This window comes from Gekko japonicus, unplaced genomic scaffold (genome assembly GCF_001447785.1).
Source record: "Gekko japonicus isolate JY-2015 unplaced genomic scaffold, Gekko_japonicus_V1.1 scaffold190, whole genome shotgun sequence".
Lineage (NCBI taxonomy): Eukaryota > Metazoa > Chordata > Lepidosauria > Squamata > Gekkonidae > Gekko > Gekko japonicus.
In genome coordinates, this window is record NW_015160841.1 from 539,596 (window position 1) to 559,758 (window position 20,163).

The 20,163-nt window shown below is 45.8% G+C and overlaps 1 protein-coding gene across 1 annotated transcript in view; it reads left to right on the forward strand.

Moving 5' to 3' along the window:
* LOC107117157 (engulfment and cell motility protein 1) overlaps positions 1-20,163 on the forward strand; it is a 346,435-nt gene that overhangs the window by 538 nt on the left and 325,734 nt on the right. The gene's annotated exons all lie outside the window — the stretch shown is intronic.

Consider the following 20,163-nt stretch of genomic DNA (forward strand, 5'->3'; position numbering starts at 1 on the left):
GGGAGCCGTGCGTGGGAAATGTGGGGCGAGGCGAAGCAAGATGGGCGCCCCGGAGTGTGTGGGGGGGGGAGCGGGATTTGTCGCTGCAAAGTGGCGGGTGGGCACCCAGGCTGGTGGGAGAAGGAGGGGCCGGGAAAGGGGGGAGAGGCGAACCGGCCGCTGCAGAGTTCGATCGGGGTCGCCGGCTCCCCTGACTGAGGTAGTTCAGCGTAGGTGGCGCCCCCCCCCCTTCCCCCAGCCAGTGTCAGTGCCTGCTTGGTGGTGGTCGCGGGGAGCGTCAGCGCCACCCGGGCTTCGGGGCTCCTGCCCTGGGTGGAGGCGTCCATAGCGGGCAGCGTGCGTGGGGGGTGTATGTGTGTGTGTGGGTGGGTGTGTGGGGGGGTAATTAGGCTGCTCTGCTGGGATGCCGCGAGAGTCTCTCTCTCTCTCTCTCCTGGGAGAGGGGGCTCCTCGCCTGCTTCTGTGGCGGCGGCGGCTGCCCTCGTTTGGGAGGGCGCGCTGAGAGAGGCGCCGGGGCGAGGGAAGGCGCCGCCAGCAACACTCTGCCCCACGCCCACCATGTGCCCCGCCTCCCCTCGCTCGCACCCGGCTCTGCATCTTCGCGACTCCCAGCTGCCCCCCCGCCCCAGCTCCCATACACCTGACTCCTCTCGCCTGGCAGAAGCCCTGGCAGCCCCAAAGAGCCCTCCTAAAGTAGTGCTGAGCCAATGTTCTCTCTAAGCTGAGTTACTGTGAGCTAGCTCACGGTTTTTGAGCCTCTGGCTCACACATTTTTGCCTTCGCTCAGGAAGGATGTGGCTCCAGAGCAAACCGATTTATGCAGTAGCCAAATCACCTGCTCACAACTTTAATGCCAGTAGCTCACAAAGTAGAATTTTTGCTCACAAGACTCCATAGCTTAGAGGGAACATTGGTGCTGCCATGGTCGAAAATCAGGAAGGGGGAGAGAGGGGCTCCTCCTGTGGAGCTAGGGATTACGTCTCCCTCCCCCTCTCCATCCGAACAAGAGGGGAGATAGAAAATTGGGTTATGCAGAGATTGATTGCCCTCCATGGCTTTTGGAGGCCCGAGGCAGGAAGTCCAAATGGCTGCTCTCTTCCCTCGCTGCCCTACAACTTTCATAAACCAGATAATTAACAATTTGTTGCCCTTTGATAGCACAGGGGATCGGCTGGCTAAGTCAGAGGGCCTTCCGAAGGCAACAGACTTTAGGGGGACTGGTTAGAGGTGGGTAGCCCATAGGATCATCCGTCTGGTTTTGACAGTTACACAAAAGTGAAGTGCTGCACATCGGTGTACGACTTTTAGTCAAAATAAAGGAGGTGATTGACAGTTTGCAGGCCTTTGATTGACAGTTTGCAGGGCTTTAATAGATGTGGGCTCAGGCGGGCAGCCCAGCCTGTCTGGCCAATATGGGCTTACTCCTTTGAACAGTTACCCAAAAGGGAAGCACAATTCAGGTGGGGTAGCCCTGTTGGTCTGAAAAAGCAGAACAAAGTTCTTAGAATCCAGTGGCATCTTTAAGACCAGCAGAGTTTTATTCAAGGTATAAGCTTTTGTGCACGCACACACTTCTTCAGATACAGTGAAACGGAAATTACCAGTCTCTACTTATATAGGTAGAGGGGGTGAACAGCAAATTAGCATAAGCATAATAAGTGGCATTTAACAGATGCAAGAACAGAACTGGAATAACAAACTTAATTTATATGATCACCATTTGTTTGGGTTTATCTCCAGTGTTGATATATTTATTTCCTTCACTATGTTTTCCCCCTGGAATTAAACCCAAACAAAAGGGAAGCATTCCAGATTGATAGCTTTTGAAATCTACAGAGGAGTCATAGATAGCTGAGAACTGCATGTTGCCCTAGCCTGTGCTCATGTTTAAGTCAATGGATATGTGTTACGGGGTCAGAGAGGTTCCCTTTAAGAGGGATCCTGCTGCTGTACTTTGCCTCTGTGTAATTTAATTCTGCTGTAGCTAGCCAGAATTCAGGAGTGGTGAATGTAGAGAGAGGACAGCAACAGTTAGAAAAATTTTCTCATATATCTTTGTTTTCAGTATTAAAACCATTACGGTACTTCTGATACGGTATGTATGTAATCTGCTTTTATTGGGAGTGACCGAGTCCCTGGCAAGAGGCTTCATAATCTCCTAGCAACCCCGGTCTCTGTCATTATCGAGTGACCTGAGCCAGCTGCCTTGGGGCCTGTTCTTGCAGTCGAGTTTCCAAACTCTTCAGCTTGCTTGAACTTTGCAGTTCCTGAATCAAGAAAAGTCAAGGGAGAGGAGCAGTATGATTTAGCTTTAGCTCATGAAATGAAAGGAGTCGAAATAGTTTGCTTTCTGAATGTTTATATTTCTGCTTGTTTGCATGTTTGAAAGCATTAAGTTCACATGTGCCACTGAATATATATTAGCTGGGCAGCTATAGCCAATCCTGGCTTCCTAAGTGGTGAACCTGTATGAATCAGATGTTTGCAAATGCATTAGATGCTTCTATTCATTTTAGGGCAAACATTTCACATTTTTACCTTGGTAGATGTTCACTTTAAAAAATGTAGTTGGCATGATCCAGTCAAGTTAAGCAGTTTTCAGCTTCATTGATTGGGAAGGGGAGGGGATTTAAGCATGTGTGCTTAACATCAAAGGAAATCCGTGGTATTTAGGCTGCTGTCCTGTGCGCACTTACTTGGGAGTAAATCTCATCAAACGGTTCTACTGTTTCCTTCTGAGTAAACTTGCATGACATGACGCTGGTAATGTCTGTTGTGTGAAGTACACTGGATTGTCTATTGTGGAGTGGTGGAACGTCCTTGCTGTTCATTCAAGAAGATTCTTTTTCTGTCAGCTTAAACATTTTTTCCATAATTATGGCTAAGCTTTGCCAGAACCACCTACCCAGATCCTCTGAATTTCCCTGCTTCCTTCTCCCACCCCCCCATCCTTCCACCACAGAGACTGCTGAAATTTTCATCTGCGCATCGTTGTCATCAACTAATGCAGAATATATTTTGCCAGAGAATGACCAGTTGTGTGTATCTCCAGCACCAAGAGGCCTCTTTGCTATTCTCCTATAAAGTGAAGAGAGATAGTGAATGGGTTTATTAAATATTGAATGGCAAAGTTACCCAAGTTCAGTAAATTAATTCAGAACCATGCTAGCTTTAGAATGCTTGATATCTTTCTTGTTAGGTGCTTTATATGTAACGTGTGTGTGTGTGTGGGGGGGGAAATAATCCATGCAAATAGTTTGTTCTTTTTCTTGTGTGAATTAGTATTTTGGCTGCCTTGGTACATGAAATTCATTGCTGCTTGTTGATCCCCCCCCCAATTTCTTGTTACGTCTTCACCTAAAGGGTTTTGTTCTGTGTATCTGGTTAACATTTGCACTTATGGGATAATTTACTGCAGTGTTTGAAGGCCTATATCAGAAACGCAGTATGTCTGTTTTAGGGGCATTGTGCTGATTTGGCAGCAATTATAGAGGAGTGTATCATTTCGGTAGCAAACCCAAGCACTGATAGTTGTGCTTATTACATTGCAAATCTCTGCAAAGTTTATTATCATATAAGGACAAAAAAATCCAAATGGCCCTGGGAAGGCAAGGTGGTCTTCTTTTCATATGTTTTCCTGTTTCATTGAAACTCAAACAGCTTTTCAAGAAGAAGCAAACTGATAACAGGTTGGTTTTTCTTCATCTGAAGAGCAATAATTATGGCTTAAAGTTATATACTCTTGAGATTAATGATGAATTTGAACAGTGTTTAGATCAGGAGAAAGCTAGCTTAAGCTGGAATGCTTTTTCTGTTACAGAATATTTTCTTTTTCTGTTGAAATGTATAAAATAGTGGCATTAACTAGGTTTTTTTTCCGATTTAGAAACTGGTCAATCAAATATATATTGTTAGAGGATGAAGAGACATGTTGCTGTGTCTTGCTATGAAATGCTTCTCTGGAAGACCCTGAAGGGGAGGGGGGCAGATTTTTGAACCATCCCACTTCTCGTGGGCACATCTATTTGTTTCCGACCTTTGTACCCTGCTGCTAGAATCTGGGTGTGCCTGCAATTCAGTGCAATAAAAGGAGCAGAGGCAATCTGAATGTTAAACCTGCCGGTCGTAGTGAGTTATGGAGATGTGTGTGACGATGCACATCTTATATAGGGTGGTTAAATCCTCTTGCTGCAACTTTTAAAAACCCCTAGGATCTGTTGGAAATAGTGACCAACATCATCATACAGCCACATTAGAGAGTGGCGTGTGCAATTGACAGGGCGCCCACCATGCCAGCTCCCTGTGTGAACTAGGTGCGCCCTTCCCTGAATCCTCAGTGACATTCTAGGAGATCCGAGAATGAACTCCATTTGAACAGTGATGCTCCATCCCGCCTAAAGCAGACCTTGAAGTCAGTCCTTGAAGAAACACATACCCTTTCCAAGTAACACAATTCTCTACATCAGGCAGAACAAAGGGCAAAGTTCATTCCACATCTACACATTGTAGCCATGAGAGGGAAATCCAGATATGTTTATTTCAGCCCATCATTATATTGATCAGCAAGAAATTTTACAGTGGCCTTTAAAAAAACCAAAACATGCAGATTCTCTCATGAAAGTATTGCAGTATACTCGTTGCAGTGTGTATTGCAATACATATCTTGCTGTTGATTATGGCCGCAATCTGACAGCCCTGTGAATCAATGGAATAGCCCTGAAGGAAATGGGTGTGTGCATTGTAGCCTGTGATATGCGCATGCATTCTAGTAATGCATATGACCCATGTGCTTTCTAAGGGAGATATTTTCCTCCTCCACCTTTAGGTTATTTGTCTGGTATGCATTCTGCTGTTGTGTGCTGGCTTTCAGGACAGGGAGACAAGTGGGCCGTTGATGTGGAGTTGAAACAATACCGCTTGCAATGGCACTTCCTCACAGCAGTGTCTGTGGCAAAGCACTGTGCAAATGTCTGCCTGCATGGTGGCTGTCCCACCCTTCCTTCCGCCTTCTGTTTACTGAAATCTCTTGGATTGTGAAGTTCGCTTGAGCTCACATGTTTTCTTTGCCGTGGGGCTCTGGCAATTGAGAATGTCTTAGGATGTGATCTCATGCTTTCCACGCTGGCCGTCAAATGGGATGATAGATCTCTCCCCCCCCCATCATTTTAAAGACCGTCTGTGATTAAGGGAGAGACAGATAACATTGGCTGTTGAGGATTGCTGGGTATGAATCTGGAAAATGAAGGAACGCGGCAGAGTTTGGAAAACCAGGATGTCCTTGTTGTTCTGTGGGGCTTTGAAGTTGCCGGAACAAGGGAAGCTGTTAGAATTAGAGAACATCTGGAAACATAGCTGCCTTACAGCCTAATTAAGACCATCCCACTGAGCTCTTCCAAAACATCCCTTCACTAATGGCATATACATGTTACTATTATTTTGATAAGACCTTCAGAGCAGTCTGGCTTGTCACTCCGCAAAGCTGCTTCACTTGAGTTGGCTTACTTCAGTATAATAATCTGCCTATTCAAAAGAGCTCAGGATGATTTATACCCCACCTTTCTCCCTGGTGGGGGATCCAAAGCAACTCACATAATTCTCTTCTCCTCCACTGTCCCCAGAGGCTCGCAGTCCATAAATGTTAACATGTTAACGGAGTTATTCAGTGTCTTAGAGCCACTGCTGTGTTGCATTGCAGGCTCATCTTGATTGCAGTTGGTGCAAACTGCCTTGTGGAATCTATTCTGACCTCAGTGGTTCTTCAAAGTCTTGGGCAGAGAGGTCTGTCCCAGGCATGCTAGCTGAGATCCTTTAACCACAGAATTTACCTAGGATGCTACACATATACTGAATTTTAGTCCCTGGCCTCTTTTTAACTGTCGAGCTCTGTCCAGGGTTTTGCATGAAACCATATATATTTATTAATTAAAACATTCACCCTCCCCCCATTTTTCCCTTGTGGCTCAGGGCAGCTCACAGTTCCAAAAAACTAAAAGAAAAAATACAAAATACAGTAAAGCTCTATTTATTCTTCTCCCAAGAAAAGACCTTCATTTTTCTTCTGTCAGGTCGCAGTCAACTCATTGTGACCCCATAGGGTTTTCAAGGCAAGAGACATTCAGAGGTGGTTTGCCATTGCCTGCCTCTGTGTCAGAACCGCTGGACTCCCTTGGTGTTCTCCCATCCAAATACCCTGCAGGGCTGACCCTGCTTCGCTTCTGAGATCTGCCTTCAGACTTAAACCCCATTAAAAGCCCTCATAAATAAAACGGACGTAGAGTTCCTCCTCCAAGCCTAAAGACAATGCCACCCCTCATTTCAGGGAGCCCATTCCGCCAGACGGGAGAGACTGGAGAAAAGGAAGTGCTCTGCTAAGTACCAAGCTGGCCACCTGAAGAGGTCCTCACTCCATGATTTACAAAGAGCCAGTGATCCTCACGACGACCTCACCAAATGCAGACATTCATTATTATGTAGCTATTAACTGGAAATATATTACTGTAATTTTTTGAAATTTTTCCAGATTCCTTCAGAGCATGCTGGGTTGTCTCTTCCCACAGGCCTTGAATATATGGAGTGAGGAGATGGGCTTCCCTGGCTGCCCTGTCGCTCTGTTCTCAGAATGAGGGGCCAGGCTTTTGGAGGCGAAAAGGCTAGTTGTGGAGAAAAGGCAGCAGTAGCAGCACACACACCCCCGCCGCCGCCTGCTTGCTCTTTTCCTGGGTGGTTGCAGTGGTAGTGGTGGTTTTACTTTCTTTGCAGCTAGCTTGCTCTTCTCCTAGCAGCTGCCCATTTGCTGGGATGAGAGCGTGGAGGCGGTGGGGTTGGGTGGGTGGTTGTTGGAGAGGACCAGCCCTTTATCTCCATGCCTGGCACAAGGCCTGCACGCTACGGAGGCTTGCAACGTTCCGATCCTCCACTTCCTGCAGTGGTAGCGCTTTCAAGGTGGGAACCAACTGCCACTCACAATGGTGACGCAGGGTGGGTGTCGCATTAGGGAGTGGGGCTCAGACGAGCCACTGCTGGGGTTAGGGTTGGCAAGGCTGGCAACTGGTGAGAGACTCACCTTTGCGGAGGGCCTTCTCCTATGACGAAGAGAGCAGAAGAAGAGATTGGATTTATACCCCGCCCTTCAGTATCCGAAGATGTCTCAGAGCGGCTTACAGACTCCGTTCCCTTCCCCTCCCCACAACAGACACCCTGTGAGGTGGGTAGGGCTGAGTGAGCTCTTGACAGAACTGCTCTTTTTCAAGGACAGCTCTTATCAGAACTACGGCTGGCCCAAGGTCATCCAGCCAGGTGCAAGTGGAGGAGTGGGGAATCAAACCCGGTTCTCCCAGATTAGAGTCCACGCACTTAACCACTACACCAAACGCACTTAACCACTACACCAAACCGACGTCATGGCACCTCTGCAAACGCCCTAGTATTCGGCCAAAACGTTATAGTTTAACCATAGAGTTTGGAGTGAATGGTAGCGTTGCCCGACACAATGATATCTACGTCTGTGTTGTGCCAGAAGTGATGTCACGGCATCCCTGTGTCATCGATGGCCTTTTCACCTCTCCCTGCAGTATTCCGCTGCTGCCCAGCTGAGCAGTGGCAGAGAGAGTGAGGTGGGGGGGGGAGGGCTCTTGGCAAAGCGGGGGACCTGGCCTCCCTGCCTGGCATGTCAAAGAGCCACCGATGATCACTGAGTGACAAGGTTGGTTGTTTGCTGGTGGTGTTCTGAAGAAGTTATTATTTATTTTGAAATGTTTGCAAATAGCTCTTCTGCTGACTCTGTTCTCTCCCTGAACCAGCCATGGATGGCTGTGAGGTAATCTCTATGTACTTGAACAGCATTTGTCCAAACTCAGTTATGCTTCTCCCGCACTGCCATTTTCGACTGCGTTTGAAGTTTGGATGCAGGTTGAGCAATGGTGATAGTTAGATCTGTGGAGCTGATTTTCTATTTGATGCTTTTGTGGGTTTGTAGCTGGTCAAAACTGTGAGAGCTAAAACAAACCTGCATTTGTGCCATTGTAAGAACGTTTGCTGTTTTGAATGTGCTACTCCCACTTTTTAAAAGAAAGAAAGAAAATGACTTGTTTGTGACAAAAGAGAAACATGCCAAGTCTGCAGTCATAGTGCAATCCTAAAGCAGAGTTACGCCCTTCTAAATCTGCTGAAGCCAGTGAGCTTAAGAGGGTGTTAACTCTGCTTTAGAATTGCACTGCAAAATTACTGCAATTTGCTGATTAATTTACTTTCTCCTTTCCTCTTCTGTCCCCCCCCCCCCACCCTGCTCCACCACAGTGGGCTGAGCAGCCAAGCAATAAATATTCAAGAGTTAGCTTATTGGTGGGAATTAAATGAAATATAATACTAAGCATTGCATAGGAGGAAACCAGCCATGTTCATATGATATCACAAATCCTGGTTTAAGAGGCTACTAAATTTTATTGCAAAGGCTGTAACTTTATCTTCTATTTAACTTTCTCTGTCAGGCTCTACAAGGGTGCTATTAGAAGTGTGAAGTTTGTGTTAAAAGCATTACATGTTGGAAGCTTTGTGAATGAGTAGTATAAATGGGATAAAAAATTTTTTTAGAGAAACCATTTCCAACTATTTCAGTCAGTGGCTCTGGTAATTTTGTTCTGGGCACCTTTGCTAGTCCTCTCACCTTGACATAGAGAAGTAGTTTTTCATAGCTTCTCATGCAAAACCTTTTATTGGCAAGACTTCCCAAAACCCGACCAAATTTCATACAACCCACTGTTGGGTCCTGCTGCACCATTTGGGATTCTTTCATCTTATATTGCTCACTGGCCCCTTTCACATTACTGTTGTAAGCTGCATGCTATCCGTTGTTGGCCTGGTTCTGAGTAAAGCGATACAGGGACGGAGGTTTCATACAGCTAATTTCATTCTGTTAATGAGCTGTCCCTGAAGCGATCTGGCCATTTCACAAACAGTACCGTGCTTTCCCCCTGCCCTTTTTCACTGTGTGATGTTCCTCAAACTTTTTTTTTTGGTGTGTTCTATGTTGAGCATTAAAGCTCTAGACCAACATAGCACTTCTCAATGTATCTCAGTGGTGCCATTGAGTTTGAGGAAGATCGGGCAGTGAAAAAGAGTGGGGGGGAAAGTGCAACGCTATTGGAAGCACTGCAGACAGTTTAAACAGCACACTGCAGACAGTTTAAACTGCACACGGCAGCGATTCAGAAGCGCAAAGAAGAGGTGAAGATGGAAAAAAAGCAGTAACCGGACGCAAGCAGCTTTGTATAAAAAGGTAAATGAAGTCCGTTAGCAGCCAATTGCTGAAACGGTTGGGTCTGAAATGACACAAAAAATCCGTTAGCAGCCAGCTATTAAAATGGATTACAAAGCCCTTATATTTTTGTGTCATTTCGCTGGGGCAACTTGAAGGCATTGTATCCTTCTTTATTATTTCTGCTACAAAACTTTAAAAAAGAGAGCTTTACTTACAAAGTAAAGATCTGTAGAATTAACACTGATTGGAAAAGGATTGTGCTATAGAAGAGCTAAAGTGGTATTAATACCAATGTTAAAAGGAGAGGGAGAAGTAGAGCCAGTGGTGCATTGGATCCATTGTTTCTTCTCCCCTGACCCACCTTCAAGAGCTCTGTTTAGAGTTGCCAGCTTCAGGTTGGGAAATTCCTGGAGATTTGGGGCTGGAGCCTGGGGATGGTCCTCCACAGAGTATAATGCCATACAGTCCACCCTCCAAAGCAGCAGTTTTCTCCAGGGGAACTCTTGACGTCTGGAGATTCCAGCTGTAGTTCCAGAAGATCTCCAGGCCCTACCTGGAGGTTGGGAACCCTAGCTCTGTTCTTCCAGAGAAGTGAATGGATTTTGCTGGTGTCAGGAGGAAGAGTGCTCACAACTGGGAAGACTCTCAGGTGCTTGTTAACCTGGCTCTGGCATCCGATGCTGGTTACCATTTGAAGCCCATGGGTGAAGGTGAAAGGACCTCAAATGGTAACCAGCATCTGATGGTGGTGGTGGTGATGGAAAGTGCCATCATGTCACAGCTGACTTATGGTGACCCCGTGGAGTTTTCAAGGCAAGAGACATTCAGGGGTGGTTTGTCATTGCCTGCCTCTGCATCACGACCCTGGACGTCCTTGGTGGTCTCCCATCTAAACACTAGCCAGAGCCGACCATGGTTAGCTTCTGAGATGAGGCTGGCTTGAGCTATCCAGTTGGGAGAAAGTAAATAAGCCCTGTCATACCTCCAAGCACAGTTGGTGTAACTTTTAAGTATTTCATTTGCACCAGATATGTGTAGGATGCTGTAGTCCAGTCATTAAGTTGTGCTCAACTGTATTTTGTCTCAGAGCTATTGTGAGTAGGAGTCCTCTGTGTACTTTGCTGACTATAGGGACTGGACTTCAGAAGTATTATCATGGCTTTGAACGCTTGAGTGCTGCTCTTAAGAATGTGCTGAGCGTTTCACTAAAAGAAATAGCATGTCCCTGTCTGAAGGTTTACAATCTAAATATTGATAAGAGGGAAGGGGAGGGAGCAGAGAGGATAAGGTATGCGGAGTAAATGAAAACTTGGCACTTCAATAAAACATGATTAGAGGTCAATACAGTTTTTAAATTTTAAGCAGACACAATTTTAGAAAAGTGCTTAGTGCAGTTTTGTCTTGCCTTTCCTCCAGTGAGCTCAGGGGGAAATTATTCTCTTCTTCCCTTTTATCCGGTAAGTTTCATGGCAAGCATGGAATTGCACCAAGCTCTTCCCAGTCCCACTTTCCACATGACACCATACTGGTAACCGAAACCGGGCAAGTCTTAAAAGGCATGCCATTGTATTGATGACCCTTGCTCAAAAGGTTTCATGCATAGTTATGCAGATGATGCCCCATCTATTGTGGAATAAGATTCTTTGTTTTAGAATGGGACCTATCTTAACAGAGAGAAGAACTGCTTATCTACACCTTCGGGGAAAGAGATGCAGCATAAAGTGAAAGGGGTGTTCTAACCGATCTTCCAGGCAGATGCTAGAATATGCTTAACGTCATTTCCTTTGCTCTGTTACCTAGAATGTATTCACACATCCGTTTTCATAGCAACAGCCATGGTTTCAGCTGGAAACCGAAACCTAATAAGAACTGTTGTTTTAAACCCAACTCCCTGTCTCATCTTCATGTGTCTTACTGAGCTCTGCTTGAAAAATCACCTTGACTTTAATAGGCGAACTTTTGACGGAGTTCAGATCTCTGCCTTCAGAGGTGTGTGACTGGATACTGAAGCATTCTCTTTAGGTTTTGACTTTGGATTTAATTTTCAAAGTCTCTTTTAAACCTCTTGTGGTAATTTAGGACAGATTCTGAAGCTCTAGAAGGTTCTAATGCTAAAAGAGGTAGCAGAAGTGCTGCATTATGGGCAGAGGTTGACCCAAACTCTTGTTCACTTTCTTACAGTGTCTGCAATCCGACAGAGAGCTAAAATGCACTTATACTCAGTGGTTTCAGCTGCTTTCAATGCAACCTCAATCAGAGTTGCATCTTCAGTTAATGTGGGCTTGAGAAATCAAAAGATTGTGCCTTTGAGCACTTATCAGTGTTGGAATGTGGCCTAAGAGTAAAGCAAACAGCAAACTAAATGTTAATTTCCCTACTAAACAAAGGATGAATGTCTAATTTAAATATGGGTGATGTACCTGTTGTTCTTCTGTCAGCTTATTCCCCAGTGAGAACCAGGTAGAGCTTTGCAGAGGGGGGGGAAGTCCATTTAACAAATTTTAATGCACACTATATGAACCTTAAAGGCAAAATCGTGGTGCTTCTGGACCTATTGCTTTTGCTTGCCCAATGCTTCCTGTTACAGGGAACTCTGTGTTTGCAGTTGGTTATAATTGTGGCAGCCTTTAACCACTAGCAGTGGTGAGTGAAGAAGGAAGTTGTTACAAAATGGTAAAGAATTGGGGGTGGGTATGTGGAGCAGAGAAGCATTGGTAGTTTGCAGGAAAAGGATGATAGGCTCCCTTTTAGGGCTTGGGCATGCTGAATGGGCGTTCTGCCTTTTTTTGAGCATCAGGCTCCTGTGATATATTTATATGTTCCAGTCTTTGTAGTACTAACCCAGCTGTACATCTGATGAGACAGCTGTTGGCCAACACTTCTTGTGACTGAAACCTGGATTACTCCATTCTCTTACGGTGGAAGAACTGCTGTTGGCTTCCACAAACACTTCAGAGTAAAAGCTGAGACTAGGAATGTAATGGTTATGAGAGGAGCTGTACATTTTCAGGTCTCCAGTGTGAACCCTGCCTGTAGCATTAACTCACCAAGTGCCACCGTCATGCAGGGATATCAGGCTGGGATCTGGGAGACCCAGGTTCGAGTCCCCGCTCTGCCATGAAGGTAAGCAGGCAGCTCTAGGCCAGTCACACACTCAGCCTGATTTACCTCACAGGGAGGTTCTAAGGGCAGAATGGAAGAAGAAGGAGAGATTGGATTCATACCCGTCCTTCACTCGGAGTCTCAGAGCGGCTTACAAACTCCTTTCCCTTCCCCTCCCCACAGCAGACACCCTGTGAGGTGGGTGGGGCTGAGAGAGCTCTGAGAGAACTGCTCTTGAGAGAACTTGTGACTGACCAAGGGTCACACCAGCAGGTGCAAGTGGAGAAGTGGGGAATCAAACCCAGTTCTCCCAGATAAGAGTCCGCACACTTAACCACTACACCAAACTGGCGTGCACTAAGTTTCTTGGAGCAAGGGTGGGATAAAAGTGTTAAATAAGTCGCCTTAGGCGAGCGGCCCTTTTCTGAACTTTGGTTGCCCTTTGGGAGTAATGGGGAAACTCACCCTTAAGGGTTGCTCAATAACAAGATAAATGAACTCCTGAAAACAATAATTCATTTGTATACTGACTACTAAGGCTTAGCTCAGTAACAGAGGGGTAGTGAATTTATTGTGGGGCGGTGCAGCCATTTATGAAGCTGGCTTCTGATTTCGTAAAACATGGGCAATTTTCTCAGTGGAGGGTGGTAAGCAGTGGGGTACCGCAGGGATCAGTACTTGGTCCACTGCTTTTTAACATGTTCATTAATGATTTGGAGTTGGGAGTAAGCAGTGAAGTGGCTAAATTTGCGGATGATACGAAATTGTTCAGGGTGGTGAAAACCAGTGAGGATTGTGAAGCACTCCAAAGGAATCTGTCAAGGATGGGCAAGTGGGCGTCAACATGGCAAATGGGGTTCAATGTGGCCAAGTGCAAGGTGATGCACATTGGAGCCAAAAATCCTAAATATAAATACACGTTGATGGGGTCTGAACTGGCAGAGACTGATCAAGAGAGAGATCTTGGAGTTGTAGTAGATAACTCACTGAAAATGTCAAGACAGTGTGTGACTGCAATAAAGAAGGCCAATGCTATGCTGGGGATTATTAGGAAGGGTATTGTAAACAGATCAGCCAATATCATAATGCCCCTATATAAATCAATGGTGCGACCTCATTTGGAATACTGTGTGCAATTCTGGTCACCACACCTTAAAAAGGATGTTATAGCTTTGGAAAAAGTGCAGAAAAGGGCAACTCGAATGATAAAAGGGTTGGAACACTTTCCCTATGAGGAAAGGTTAAGGCGCTTAGGGCTCTTTAGCTTGGAGAAACGATGACTGGGGGTGACATGATTGAGGTTTATAAGATTATCCATGGGATAGAGCAGGTAGAAAAAGAGGTACTTTTCTCCCTTTCTCACAATACAAGAACTTGTGGGCAGTCAATGAAACTGCTGAGTGGTCGGGTTAGAACGGATACAAGGAAGTACTTCTTCACCCAAAGAGTGATTAACACATGGAATTCACTGCCACAGGAAGTGGTGGCGGCTACAAGCATGGACGGCTTCAAAAGGGAATTAGATAGGCATATGGAGCAGAGGTCCATCAGTGGCTATTAGCCACAAGGTATAGATAGGGGCTCTGGGGCAAGTGATGCTCTGTCTTCTTGGTGCTTGAGGGGGTCAACAGTGGGAGGGCTTCTAATGTCCTGGCCCCACTGGTGGACCTCCTGATGGCACCTGGTATTTTTGGCCACTGTGTGACAGAGTGTTGGACTGGATGGGCCTTTGGCCTGATCCAACATTGGCATCTCTTATGTTCTTATGGTTAGCAGAGAGTCAGTATTACATTTTTAAAAAATGTTTCATTTACAGGTCACCTTTCTCTCCAGTGGTGGCTTACATCATTCCCCTGTCCTCCATTTTGTCCTCACAATAACCCTGTGAGGTAGGTGGGGCTGAGAGAGTGTGACTGGCCCAAGATCACCCAGCCTAGTTTCCATGGCAGCTCGGGGGAATCAGACCTGGGTCCCCCAGATCCTACTTTTGCATTCTGATCTCCACGCTGTGCTGGCTGATCAGCACTGGCCCTTTATATATGCAGGTCGGCACAGGACTGGCAATAATGGAATATGTACTGAGGCCTATTACACCCCCCCAGTATCTGTCTGTATCTGTCTTTGGCCTGCCCTTCCTTCAAGGCTCCCCCAAAGGGCTAAGGGGGCATATATGAGTCTCTCCTCAGTTCTGCCCTTATTCCATCCCTGTGAGGCAGGTTGGGCTGAGAGAGTGTAACTGCCCAGGCAGCTGGATGTGGTTCATAGCTGAGTGAGGACTCAGCCTGAGGTGTCTCCTAGGTCCTGAGGTCCAGTCCCTCAACTGCCACGTTACACTGGCCCTTGTCAGCTAGCTGCCATGTTTTCTTTGCTTTCTTCCATCCCTAACCTTAACGCATGCGCGCATGCCTGCTTGCATACTTGCTCGCTTGCTTTGCTTAGCTGCCATGGGTAACTTAAGGGAGGTGCTCTTTGGGCCGTGCAAACTGGCTCCGCCAGACAGCATTATCTATGTAGCCTTGAAGAGGTGAGAGGGCTTGCATTCCACTATGGGTGTGAATAATTCTGCTCTCAGGGGTTGGGGAGAGTCTCCCGTGTATGATGTAATGTCCCGGCGGGGGAATTCCCACGCTCGCGCGCTTGGATTTCATTTGCTCAGCTAGTTGAGGCATCAGAGTATATGTATTGAGTTCCTTGCATTAATCGTTATTCATGACAATGTTCCTGTACTACTTGGCAACAAAACTGTATTCCAATAAAGCGTAACTTTTCCTGAAGAGCGTGCTTGGACCTGCATGTTGTTGACCCTTGACAGCCCTTTCCTCTGGCCTCTGCAGCTCCTACTCACCACTGCTTCCCTGTGCCTTTGGCTCCAAATGCCTAAAAGCATCTTGCCTGAGCCTTAAAACCTGAAAGCCAGCACTGGCGATGCTCCCTCTAAGCTATGGAGTCTTGTGAACGAAAATTCTATTTTGTGAGCTACTGACAGTGAAGCTACTGAGCAAGTGATTTGGCTCCTGCAGAAATCAGTTTGCTCTGGAGCCAGCTTAGAGGGAACACTGAGCACTGGGAGGGTCAGTCCAAAGCCTGAAATTATTCTCTTGAGTCTAATAAACACACAGTTATCAAGAGGAATTATTGTTGAACAAAAAGCAGGCTTTTAGATGTCTTCCTTCTGAAATAACATTATTTATGTAGTACTGGAGACTTTCTTATTACCGAAATGTTTGCATAAGGCTCTTCAGTCGTCTTGAGAAAAACATCTTTTTGCTGCTCCTCATGGTGGCTTTTGTTGCTATCTGAACTAAGGATTTATGCTGTGAATGTAACATGAGAAAGACAAAGTCTTGGCCTGTAGCATGGCCTTCAAGAGAACCGGAGTCGCAGGAGGGTTGCTGCCGTCTCTAGGGGGTGAGCAGGTGCCTATTCCCGGTTCAGAGCCTGTACATCTCGACCACAACCTCCAGCTGGAGTGATTTTGCATCAAGGACCTTTTGTTACGTGTTGAGGAGGGAATGAGACAATTGGTTGCTTCCCTTGTCGTTACTTTGTGCATTTCCTGTGGTTTATGTTTGGAACTGTCTTCTGCTGATTGGTGGTTTAATCATGAGATTAAAGCTTTAAAAGTGGAGAATCTGCTCAGTTGATTTTAATCACTACGCAAGAACTTTTTCCTTTGTTCAGAAATCCTGGTTCTAAGCTCTCTGCTTTGGCGGACAAGGAAGGGGATTGTTTGTTCTGTCATGCCATACCAAGTAACCTTCCTCAAGTTAGTCTCTGATTTTTTAACAGGATTTTTTGTTTGTTTGTGTAAAATCCCATTTGGAGTGCAGGCAGTTTTGCCTAGTTCTTGTCTTGGATGGAAGGGGGAAAGATCAATTAGGCATGCACATCTGGTAAACCAAGAAACTAAGGACAATCCACCAGGCACACGTTGCGCCTTCCATACGTTTGCGAGCCCTCTTGCTCTCGCAGCCTCAAGGCCACCACGGGATGGTGTCATGGTTGGAATGTTGGACTAGGATTTGGGAGACCCAGGTTTGAATCCCCACTCGGCCATGTAAGTTTGCTGGGTGACCTTGGGTCAGTCGCAATCTCTTTGCCTAATGCACCTCAGAGCGTGATTGTGAAGATAAAATGGAGGAGTGGAGAATGATGTAAGCTGCTTTGGGGTGCTATTGCGGGGGAAAGTCAGGATATAAATGAAGTAAGTAATTTTTCTCTGAGTAGAGATGTAAAATTTCCGGAAATTTTGAAGCTCGGAAAAAAACCCGTTTTTTTTCTGTTTTTTTCCGGGGGGAAATGGAAATTTTTGGAAAAATTGAAAAAAATGCTACATTAGCATTTCTTTTGTCTTTTCTAGATTGAAAGTCATTCTGTTACTTTAGGAACATAAAATATGACTATGGACATTTTTACTTGGCATGAAATTATCACAACTAGCATATTAAAAATATAGTGTATCCAAACAATTATTACAAACAGAATACCCACCCACATGCAAAAACAAAATTAAAACTTTTTTCTTCTTCTGACAATCGCACCTCCTAAAGGAAGAAATGCATCTTGTTCTTGCATTGGAGAGTTCAGTTTGTAACCTAGGACTTGCTTGTCCTCAGTGCACAGAAATTAGATCAATCTGATACCATATATATATATTTTAGAAATGATTTGGAAAATATTTGAACACCTTGTCTTAAAATATTTTATTCATCATGTTAAAATAAAACGCTCCATAATAATTTTTTTTCTTTTTTCAATTTTTCTAATTTTTTTCGGAAAAAAACAAAAAGGCTTCAGGAAAAAAATGGGGGGGAAAAAGGATTTTCCCCAAATTTTTCCGGGCCTTCACATCTCTAGGCCTGAGAGTATCGAAGAAGACTGTGTTTGGCATGTCATGAAGACTGGTTCAACGCTGGGAATCACCTGGAGATAGGCTTGTCCTGTATGGTGGCAGTAGATAACAAGACCACTCGGCAGTAAGGTAATTGGACTCATTTCCACAAAATCAAGAGTCAGCTGAGAGAAAGAGGAAAACCTTTATGAAGTATAGCGACTATTAAACAAGGGGTAATACGATATGACCGCTGCATTTAGTACTTTTGGACATTTTTTGTTAATAGATATTTACAGTTGCCAAGGGAAAATATCAGTTACAAAGTTGCAACTTTAAAAAGTTTAAAGTTGCAACTTTTTTTTACAAAGTTTAAAGTTGCAACTTTAAAAAGTCATTTATGGAGTCCCAGTAATCTTCCCATTTCAATATAAAGCCTTGTCTTCAGATATCTCTTCTGTAATCATTGAGTTTCTTTGATGATTTCGGAGTATTCCTAGGACTTTCAAACACTCTGCCTGGATTTTGACAGTCATGTGTCAGCAAACCCGCATACTTAATTACTTCTCTACCATCTCTTGCCAGCTGAGTAATTGTTCCTCAATCTTTTCCGTAGCAGCTGCTGCAAAGATTTCGTATGTACCTAATGTGTATGTAAAATGATGTGAGTTATAATTAGGAATGACACTCTGAATTTTGGTCTGATGAGTGGTATAGGATTCTGTTTGGAAATTATTAAAATATATAATGTACAAGCATATTAATTAACAGTAGTAGATTCTAAGCACTGGTGGGTCTAAGCTACTGTTCTTTTCAGTTTATGATAATGGACCTACCCTAGAGCCATTGCTTTTTGTCTCGATTCCATAGAGGTATGGTACAGTCCTTTCAGTGATCATGCTAGAGTACAGCTGATAAGCAGATGTGCTGCATTATATGTTATGTTCGTCAGTACCTGGTTGAAGAGGAGCTGTGTCCAGACAGGTAGTAGCCAGTGTTATATAGCGGTCAGGGTGTCGTATGAGGATATGAGTGGTCCAAGTTTAAACCCCTACTTTGTTGTGGAGGTTTCCTGGATGACTTTGGGCCAGAAGGCACTGTGGTCTAAAGTGGTGCAGTACATTTTTGCCTCCTGAAGACTCTGCCACCTTATTGTCCCCCCACTCCCCTGGGTGCGTGAACCAGGCCTGAACGATGGGGCTGTGAGCTAAGGAGTAGGTCCCTGGTTCATACCCTTCCTTTGGCCACAAGCTTGGCCAAAGGATCCCGTGGACCCTGCAGTCAAATTCCCTGTCCTACTGCCATATACGAAAGCATCCGTAATTAAAGACTCAAGGCATTCTTTAAAGGAAGATTGGGAAATCTCCCACCTCCATAACCAATTCATGTAATTTGCTCTGTTCCTTAATAACTGTAAGATGCTCTGGGAACAGACAGTGGTAAATCGTTCAGGGACACTGAGAAATACAAAAAATAGAAAAATGTGGTTGATACCTCACGTTTCTCCCCAATGGGGATCCAAAGTAGCTTATATCATTCACTTTTTCTTTCACTTTATCCTCACAACAACCCTGTGAGGTAGATTAGGGCGAAAGTGCGTGAAAGGTGGCTTTTTATATCTCAGCTTCTGGGGATGGTTGAAAAGGGGAGGTCACAAATGTTGAATTAGTTTGAACGCTCCAAAGCCCCAACACGAGGGATAGGCTTTATAAAAGCATCGGTGAATCTTGTGCATGAAGGACACAGATGAAAGTCGGTTTTATAAATGGGGTTGCATGTAGGGTTCCCGGTAAGGTGTGCCCACCCACAATTTCCCCTGCCCATTGGAGAGATTTTTGGGGGCATTAACAGGGATTGGTTCCTGTGGGCATTAACAGGGATTGGTAAGGTGGGGGCGGTGGCGCAGGCAGTTAAACGCCTGCACTATAACATCACCGAGCAGCCACTATGGTTGTTCGAGTACCACCGTGGTCGAGGTGAGCTCTCGACCTTCGCCCTAGCTCCCGCCTACCCAGCGGTCTCGAAAGCAACTTAATTGCAAGTAGGTAAATGGGTACCCACCCTTAGAGGGTGGGGGGCACCCTGTGTGGCTGACTGAAGGCGACGGCGGCAATGGCGGCGATGATGATGGCGGCGGCAAGAATCCTGGCGTGGACGGAAGTGGTGGTGTGGTGCAGCGGCAGCGAGCGAGCGCGATCGGGAGGTGCGACGAGCGATCCCTGGTGGCGGAAAGAACTACACCGATGGCTGCCGAAAAGAAGATGAAGGAGCGTGCGCAGATCCCGAGCACCAGCCCAGCGGAGCCGGAAAGGACATAGCCGGGCTGGGAACAGGCGAAGCGGCGCGTCGAGAGAAGAGCACACCACCTCCGAACGCCGGGAAAGAAAAAACATCCCCGCCAACAGCCAGAATCCCGTCCGACCGAACCGTGCCAACCCGACAAGGAAGAAACATCATATGTCACCACAGAGGGGGTGCTGGTAGGCTATCCCATCCCCTTACATACATTGTGGCCTTAGCTAGGGACAAAAATGGTGATTAGCACCAGAAAAAACTTGTAAGCCGCTCAGAGACCCCAACTATGGGATTAGAGCGGGATATTAAATGGAAAGTATAAATAAATATAAATAAATAAATAAATTCCTCTCCCCAGCCAGCCCCGCCCTCCCACTCATTTGGCACCCATAAGGGGGGGGTTTTCTTGTGCCTGCCAGCCTTCCTTCTTTCGTTGGCGAGGAAGAGCCCTCCTCCTCTGCCAGCCAGATGGTGCAAGCTAAGACTCGGGAGCCATCCCTGCTGCTGCCACCCAAGAATACCTGTGCTCTGCATCAGGAGGTAAGTTGCCCTGGCAAGGGTCTCCTTGCTGCCATTGTGGGGGGCTGTGGGGCCCCTCTCCTATCTCCCCATCTGTTTGCTTTTCTCCCCCCCTCCCCCATCTATTTGCTTTCTTTTTATCTCTCCCCTACCCCTCCCT